Source organism: Myotis brandtii, unplaced genomic scaffold, assembly GCF_000412655.1.
Source record: "Myotis brandtii unplaced genomic scaffold, ASM41265v1 scaffold105, whole genome shotgun sequence".
Lineage (NCBI taxonomy): Eukaryota > Metazoa > Chordata > Mammalia > Chiroptera > Vespertilionidae > Myotis > Myotis brandtii.
Genome location: NW_005353538.1, coordinates 256306 through 265451, shown reverse-complemented (window position 1 = coordinate 265451; position 9146 = coordinate 256306). Strand labels below are relative to the sequence as shown.

Genomic DNA, 9146 nt, shown 5'->3' with positions numbered 1-9146 from the left:
GAGTCTTGGGAGGTGACAAGGGTGGGAGGGGCGGGGCCTGGCAGGGCCGGGGGAGCAGGGCCCCATCCATCAATGTGGGGCTAGGCCAGGATACTGTCACTCTCTGGGTGTCAGAAACACAGGCCTATGTCTGGGAAGGTGGCTGGGTAGCAGGCTGGCCGCCAGCGGCGGAGGGGGTGGGGCCATCCATCATTCTGAGAGATGCAGCGATACAGGCCAAAGAGATCAGCACAGGGGGTAGGGGGAGAGGCAATCACCACCATCAGGGCCGCCTGGCTCCGGGAGAAGCCGTCCCTGCCTCCGCCCCAATGTTTAACCAGAAATGCGGCAGCAGCCTCCCCATCGACTCAAACCCTCAGAGGAGGCCAGGCAGAGTGAGGGTGTGGAAGTGACCCCACTCCAGCGCCCCCCCCCCCGAAGCTCTGGGCAAAGTGGCTCCTCTGTGACACCAAGGCGGTCCTTAGGTTTAGGGGGTTCGGGTGGGCCGTGCGCCCTCCTTCCACGCAGCTCCGGGGCGGGGACACTCCATCCCAGGCGCCCTGGCTGCGCTGCACTGGGACTCCGGCGGGTGGAGCGTGGCTAATCCGGGAGGAATGCCTCTCCGCTTCCAAACATATCGGATGACTGTGTGCCCCGAGCTTCCCTCCTAACGAAGCTGGAGCTGGTGAGGCCTGAGCCCACAGGGTGACCTGCAGGGCCCTCCAAGTCCACGCTTGTGCTCGGCCACGACACTGGGCGCGGGCTTGGATCGTTCTGCTCCTGGGACAGGTCCTGGGCTCAGCTGTGTGCGGTGCCGCCCGGCCCAGCCCCCTGGCCGGAACCCGCCTGGGCAGAGGCAGCTCCGGTCCTTTCCTTCTAAGACCAAAGCAGCGGCACAGGCGAACGCCGAGTCCTGTCCCTGCCCCATCCCCAGCGAGGACCCCTCCTTGCCGTCGTTTGGGATTCGGGGTGAGGACAGGAGAGACCGAAACCTTCCAAGCTTAGGATAGCCCTGGCACAGTGCACGTGGCTGCCGTGTGCCCCGCTGGGGTCTGGGACAGCCGGAACGCCTGCTGGGGCCAGACAGGCTATTTACAGCCCTCCCCCCAGTCTCCCCGCGCAGAGGTGGGAGGACCAGTGATGCCCGAAGGCTCGGGGGTGAAAGTGATAATATCAGGACACTTTCCTCCAGCACAGCCACAGCAATGCTCCCAGGCACAGGGGCACTGGAAGGGCGAGCCAGGGGCGGAGGACGCGCTTTCAGTGCTTGGGAGGCATCGCAGCCACAGGAATGAGCGCTGAGACTGATGAGCAGCAGACAGCTCCCCAGGCCCGGGCCGCACAGGCTGTCTGCAGCGTTGGAGGGGCAGGAGGGTCAGAGATAAGGGGCTACACGGGCGGCTACACAGCGGGCAGCCTCCTGGAGGCAAGGTCTGCTGTGCCTCAGGCTTAGGGAGCTGTCCGCCCACCGCCACCCACGCGGGAGAGGGGCAGCGTAGCCCAGGGTCTGAGCGTGGACAGGGAGCCTGGCTTCCCAGATCGGAATCCTGGCTCCGCACTGACCCGGCGGGCGCGTTAGCCTACCCTCTGCGGGGAGAGAGTTGGGGTTCCCTGGCTTTTCCATTGCAAAAAGGGGGAGCACAGGAGTACTTTCCATGGGAGTGGTTAGGGAAATGAAAAAAGTTGTTGAGTGACCGAGAACTCTTGATAAAAGTTTTCTATTCTTTAAAAAATAAAGTATTTTTTAATTGATTTCAGAGAGGAAGGGAGAGGGAGAGAGAGAGAGAGAGAGAAACATTGATGATGAGAGAGACTCATTGATTGGCTGCCTCTACGCTCCTCACTGGGGATCGAGCCTGCAACCCCGGCACATGCCCTGACCACCGTGACTTCCTGTTCCCTAGGTTGATGCTCAGCCACTGAGCCACGCGGGTAAGTTTGCTCTTATTATAATCACCAACTGTCCAAACAAGCAACCACGCGGCCACCTAGCACGCACTCCCAGCCCAGGACAGGCCGACCCGCGTCGGGCCTGAGGACACGGCCCTGTCGGGAGCCGCCTCACGGGGAAGTCAGCCCAGGCCCAGCGAACTCTGCCGCCAGCCGCAGAACTACTGGCCCTGGTGCTGCGGCTCCGGGAGGAGAGGCTCATCCCCAGCCGTTCACAGGGCTTCACACCGGGCGGGCGGCTTTGACCTCAGTACTTAGATGTGAGAAGCAGGGGGGCGGGGTGCTGCGGGGAGGCGTGTGCACAGGCGCTGAGGCGGGAGCAGGGGCGCAGGGCTGGCCCGTGGGCCTGGCCATGGCGGCGAGGGCAGGGGAGGTGAGTACACCCCAGCAGCAGTGTGGGCAGAGCGGCCCGAGAGCCAGGGGTCGGAGCAGTGAGCCCGGCCGCTGCTGCCAGCACCCCCCCTCCCGCAGCGGGAGCCTCAAGGGGCAGCCAGGCTGGATTTGGAGGCCCCTTCTCGACCTCCTTTGTCCTGGCAGCTCACAGCAGCTGCCCACAGGCCCGAGGAGTGAGGGTGGGTGCCTGGGTGCTGGTCAGAGAATGGGGTTCTCGAAGGCAGCCTCGCCAGCCCACATGGGCTCCTCTCCAGACCACGGCCTCGTGGGGGGGGCAGTACAGGCCCCTGGCCCCCCTCTCCCGGGCAGGGCCAGCCTCGGGGCTGCAGATTGGCGCTCCCGTCTCTGCTGACTCCCTTGGCGCCAAGCTGGGGGCTGGGCGGTGTGACCTCAGGGACAGACCAAGTCGCCCCGCGCGCGCCATGAGCCAGTCATTCGAGAGGCGCTCACACTCCTCCGGAGACGGAGACGAGGCCTCAGAGGGCCAGCGGTGCTACGCTCTTGCCTCCCTTTTTTCTGGTCATTCCTCACCCGAGGATATTTTTCTATTGATTTCTAGGGAGAGCAGAAGGAAGGGAGAGGCCGAGTGAGAGACACATCGATGTGAGAGACACATCAATTGGTTGCCTCCCGTCTCATCCTGACCTGGCGTCTGGGCCGGGAGGAGCCCGCAACCGAGGTACATGCCCTTGACCAGAATTGAACCTGGGACCCTTTGGTCCGCGGGCCGACGCTCTATCCACCGAGCCACACTGGCCAGGGCTCTTGCCTCACTTTCTCATGGCGACACCCGTGAGCCGGGTGGTGCTCTGGTGGCCAGCAGGCGTGTGGGATCGCAGGGGAAGACAGCTAAAGTGGGGCGGGGAGGACGCAGGCGGGAGGAGGTGTAGGACCCGCTGAGAAGAACAGTTTTGCCTTTGGTAGGAGGAGCCCTGAGCTGGAACCCGAGGTCCCTCACAGTGACGTGGGCGTCTCTACGCCTGGGGAGGGCGTGGGACCAGGAGGCCCGCCAAGGCTCCCAGCTGGCGAGACCGCATCTATGGGGGAGGGGAGATGCTGCCCGGGAGGGCCCAGGTCCCTACCCCCGTCTGCACAGAAAGAGGCCAAGATGGAGGCCACGGCGAGGCTGGCAGGCTCCACCTCTCCGTTAGGGCTGCCCCAGGGCCTCCAGGCCGGCGGGCGAGGGCGGGGTGCTGGCTCCCACGCCCAGGACTCTCCTCCGAGCTTCTGGGCTGGCTCCTTCCAGAGAAGGCAGACTCCCAGGACCAGGCCTGCGGAGTGTGTCCTGGTCGCCTGAGGCAGGAGCGGAACTGAGGCTCCGAGTGGACAGAGGAGCCCGGGCTTCTAGGTCTGGAAGCTCCAGTTCCAGGAGCGAGGAGGGGGCGGGACTCCATTTAAGTCCATCGATCACACTCCCAACGGGACACTCTCGTGCCGGTGGCCACTGGCCTGCTCTGCCGCCCGGCTGTGCCTGCAGCTGCTTCCCAGCGGAGCCACCAGCCACCGGCCAGCGGAACTAACGTCCTCTAATGAGAGCCGGGCCGAGTGGCAGGGCAGCTTTTATGGTCTGTGGCTCGGTAATGAGACTCCTCATAAACTGGGAATAAAACTGGGGTCTGCATAGAATGGATGGGGGCGGGCAGGAGAGGGCGCTGACTCCACCTGCCACATCTTTCTCCTCTCGCCCCCCCCCCCCACATCCGTGCTTTCTGGGCACTGTTCTACTGGTTTCTGCCCAGTACCAGGCCCACACCCGGCCTGGGCGTGCCATGCCCTGGACTCTGTGCCCACACTTCAGGGGCCCTGTCTTTGTCTCAGGCCGGATCCCGGGGGACACCCTCCCCTTGGCCCCCCTCTGTCGTTGGACGGCTTGTATTCTGCGAGCCTGGGATGTGGGCCCCACAGTCACTCTGGCTGGGTCCCCCTCCAACCATGTCCTCAACTGACCCCCTTGTTCCCCCAGGAGCTGCCATGCTCCGGCGTGTGTGTGTGTGTGTGTGTGTGTGTGTGTGTGTGTGGTGGGGGGAGTGGGGGGTGGCTGGCAGAGCAAGTGGCATGTCACTGAGCACGCTGCACCCCGCAGGGCCCGCCTCCTCAGAGGTGTCTGTCCACTCAGCCCTCCCGTTCCCTCGGCGGCAGGATCTGGACCGCACCGCACGGTGTGAGACGATAGCAAATGACTGCCGCGGCCTCACCTTCCTCCCCCGGGAAATGGGAGAACGACTAACGCCTCTTGCTCAGGGCCACCCAGGGGCTCGGCCGAAACGGGAGGTGAACGCACGGAAGGTTTGTTATGGCGAAAGCGTCCATCTGCCACAGGCACAGAGAGGCCTTCTCAGCGAGACGGGTGCCCGGGAGGAGCCTTACCTCCTGGCTGCACCTTCTCACTGATGAGATGGCACCAGGCACTGCTGGAGAGGGGTCCTGTGGCCCGCCCTTCCCCAAAATGGGGACCTTTGAGGGGAGGCAGGGGCTGGTCCCAGGCCCCCCTGCCAGCCCCGGCTGCTGCCACGGCGAGCACTCCAGATGGTCAGCGGTGCCCAGCAGGCCGCAGCCTGGGAGAGGTGGGTGCTGGGGAGAGCCCTTGGGGGTACAGAACAAAGGCTGCACAGCACCTGATGCCCATGCAGTACCAGCCACCTGGCTGCAGCTCCACCATAACTCCAGGTGGGGCAGGGGGCCGGGGCTCACTGCTCAAAGCAGCTCCTGGTTGGAGAGAGGGAAGGGAGGTGGCAGTGGGGAGGCAGCGAGTTGCTCTTTCTCCAGGTCGTGCAGAGTTGGCACTGCCCAACTGCCCGCAGCAGAGGGGATCGGGACACTCAGGAAAGGCAGGAACAGGAGCAGCCACCACTCTCACTACACTCATCGCATGCCTGGTGCTGTGCTACGCACGTTTCATACATTATTGTTGCTCTAGTCTCCACAGGCCTCTTTTGAAATCGGCATTAATGGAAACCCATTTTACAGATGGGAATACTGAGGTCTACAAAGTGACTTAACCAAGTCCACTCAGCTAGCAATTGGCAGAGCTGGGATTCAAATCCAGTGCGCTGGGCCCCCTTTGCTGTCTCACGGTGCCAGGCAGCCACATGGGGGAATCTCCAGGTCACAGGGAGGGGAACAGAGCTACCTGCGGCTCCCTTTGGACGAGGGCCTCGGGCCACTGCTGCTCTGCCCTGGATGGCTATGGGGGACACAGACGCCGCAAGCCCCTGAGAATACATACCCACTGCTCCCGCCCCTGCTCCAGGATAAACCGTGGGAGTACCCGTTTCCCTGGAGAGCCTCCTGCCTGCTGTGCTGTCGGGAAGTCTCTTGGGTCTCCCTGTCGCACTGAGTTCCTGCTTCCTTGTGGAATGGCTCAGGGTTTGATGTTGGGTAAGATGTGTTTTCTCCCATTTCTCCCCTTTTGCCATCTCCCAACTCCAAACAGCACAACAGTATCCCGAGCTGACAGAGTTACTGGGCCCGGGGTGCTCTCTTCAGCTCAGGGCATTTCCCTGCAAGATGATCCCTGCTCAGCTCTCACATTACCTCCTGCCCCCGCCAGCACATCTGCTGCCGCCCTGCAGCCTGGTCTCGGGAGAGGGTGGGCACCATGGCGGGAAACAGTTGCAGCTGAACTTCAGACAGGGCGCTGGGCTCCAGGACAGCCCTCCTCCCCACCCCTCGCCCTCATTCCCACTTCCCTTTCCCACAGGGGGCCGCCACCGTCTGCTGCCTCAGGCACGTGCTGGACACACAGACAGTCTGCAGGGCTGGTCAGGGGGCACCAAAGCCTACATGCACCCCCCTTCTCAGACGCCCAGAGTGCGCCACCTTTCCCCTCCAAGGACGCCTCTCTCCAATATTCGTGCAAGAAGCAAAGGCGCTAAGTTAGTAGCTGAAAACCTGTCTCTGAGGTCCCTCCCCACCACGCGGGTCCGAGAGCCGGGCGAGCCAGCCCAGTGAGTCAGTCTTCAGAGGCTGAGGAGAGAAGACAGCCTCCCCAGGGAAGCACCTCCCGCGGGGATGCAGGCCCCGTCACAGCCAAGGGCAGAGCACAGGAAGGAAGCCCGTCCAGGCCTCTTGCCCCTCCGGGACCTGGCAGTCCGTCGGGGGAAGGAGCTGCTCGGGCACATCCCTCTCTCCTCCCAGGGTCACCCTCGCTGACCCCGACGCGAACACAGACATCACCACTGAGGCTCAGAGTCACTCACCGAACCCTCGTTGGGAAGAGAGGCAACCTGTTCTATGAGGATATATACTTGACGTGTGACCCCAGTCGCATGGCGACCCACAGACAGCAGCGCATACACCTCCTACCCCAGGCCCCACGGCCACGCAGGGAATGTGGATAACCAACACAAGTATACAGCGTACACAAGTATACAAGATATACAGAGTACACAAGTATACAAGATATACAGCGTACACAAGTATACAAGATATACAGAGTACACAAGTATACAAGGTATACAGAGTACACAAGTGTACAAGATATACAGAGTACACAAGTATACAAAGCCTACACTCTGCCCACTCTACACTGGTGGTGAGACCGTATGGAAACATTACAACTACACCCCACAGCTGGCTGCCGTGCATTCTAGCCTGGCACACGCTAACATCCAAGTTAAAAAAATATCAGAGCAGGTGAACCTACAGATGCCCCTCTCCCAGGGAGGAGCCGTTCAATTTACCAGACTAACCAGGAAAGACACGCTCAGGAAAAATCGAAGGGACATTCACACCTCCCTTGGGTGTTTTTTGTTTGTGATGAACAATGAACATTAGTCAGCTGATAAGCAATGGCAGTATCACAGACACAGCAGCTGGGGTTCACCCTCGGCCCCCGGCCCGGCCCCCTGCCTTGGCCATCACACAGGGTCCTGGCCTGTGGGACCAGCCGGGCCCCCTGACTTGGCCATTGCACAGGGTGCTGGCCTGTGGGACCAGCCGGGCCCCCTGACTTGGCCATCGCACAGGGTCCTGGCTGTGGGACCAGCCTGCTGGCACACACCGGGGTCAGACAGTGGCCGCGTGCAGCACTGAGAAATGGGGAGAGGAAAGTGAGCCAACACCCTGACACCCCACGTTTCAAAGGAGCCCCCAGGACAGTGAGCTCTGCCCAGCTGCGGAGAAGGGGCAGGCTGTGGCCAGAAGGCCTTCTGAGGGTATGCATGACACCTGGCAGTGTTTTCCTTCCAGACAAAAGGTTTGGGGAAGCCAATTAGGGAGGGTGTGGTACAGGTGGGACACCAACGCTGCACCTGCTCCTAAGGCGGGCTCTCTGCCTCCTCCGGGCTCTCGGGTCCCTCTTGGGTGGAGCCCGCTGGCTCTCCTGTAGGGAGACTGTCCTCAGCCGGTGGGACTCCACCCCCACCCGGCAAAGTCGGGCCGTTGGAAATGTCCTTCTGTGTTGACACTCCAGTGGCCAGACCGGGGATGTTTTGAAGTCAGGGGCCAGCCCTCCACCCGCCGCTCCCTGAGCCCCTCCCCCTGGGAGGGTCCTCTCCTCACCCCTCCAGGCTCAGGAGACCCCAGAAAAGACCCGGGCTGGGCTGCTGAGTCCCTGAGAGAAGCAGCAGCAGGCAGTCAGGAAGGGCTGGGCGTGGTGGAGTGGGCAGAGGGGGCAAGGTCTGGACCTGCGGGCCTCAGTCCAAGTGTCAGGAGGGCCCTGCACATCCACACCCCTTCCCAGGGGCCAGGGCCCAGGCACGGGTGAGGAGCGGCTGAGCCCAGGCACTTCGCAGCCATAAAATGACAACCAGGCCCGGAGCCCGAGAGCTCAGTAAGCGCTCTTCTGGCCCCGGTTCCTTCTCTGCATCCCACCCCTCCATCTGGATTTTTAGTGTGTGGGGGGGAGTGTCCCTGCTCGAACCTGTGACACTGTCCCCTCTCTGCTCCTCCTTCCTGAGTTGGGTGGAGCAGCAGGGCAGGCCTCCAAGCCCCCAAAGCAGGAATTACTCACTAGGCACCCCAAGTCTGGGGGAAGACATAACCAAAGGAGGGGAGCATGGGGGTGAGTGGTTCCCCCTCCCCTTAGGGGACCCAAGGTTAGGGTACCCCTAGTGTGCCAGACCCACTGGCGCCCCAGGGGTCTCCTCTGGCTGGGCTCGGGTGGGCGATATGGGGGGAAGGGTTCCCAGGGTCGGGGGAATTTCCTGGCTGCTCCCCAAGGAGGCTCAGTGTGAGAAACGACCCTCATTCCCTCCAAGGGAGCGGGGAGATGGGGGCTCCATCAAGCCCCTGAATGGGCAGAAACACCTACCTATACGTCCAGGAATCTCCCCTCCCCCCACCTAGCAGGGAGCACCCACAGGCCCAGGAGTGGGGGCACCGGCCTCCACAAAGCGCTTTAGGTGCCACTGGCCACTCCCCGAGGTTGTGAGGCTCGGGCAGGGAGCAGGCGGGGACGAGGCACAGACAGGAATGGCGCGGGTTCCTGCCTTCCCGGAGGGTACCCCAGGCCCGAGGTCGGCGGCCAGGCTGGGCCCCGGGAACCACCTGCCCCTCGGGAATCTCGCCTCGGTGGCGGCCAGCGGCGCCCGCGATCTCAATTCTCGCCCCCGGGGAGCTGATCGCTACTCCGACCCATCATTCTGCCAGCCTAAGGCCACGGCCACGTGCCCCGGCCAAACCCGCCCCCTGCCCCCAACGCCCATCCAGCCACAGAGGGGGTGTCTCCGGGTTCCTCCCGGGGAACCCCCACCCCCCGGCGCTGGAGTCCCAGCCACCCCGGGAGGCGCGCGGCTTCCCCAGGGACGCGAAGGGTTAAATCCAGGCGCGCGGACTCGGTGGGATAGGCTCCTAAACGCATTTTCCAGTCCATTCCCGGCACT

General features: G+C 63.0%; 1 protein-coding gene across 1 annotated transcript in view; it reads right to left on the bottom strand.

Annotated features, from left to right (window-relative positions):
- PVRL1 (poliovirus receptor-related 1 (herpesvirus entry mediator C)) overlaps nt 1–9146 on the bottom strand; it is a 62171-nt gene that overhangs the window by 52106 nt on the left and 919 nt on the right. The window lies entirely within an intron of this gene.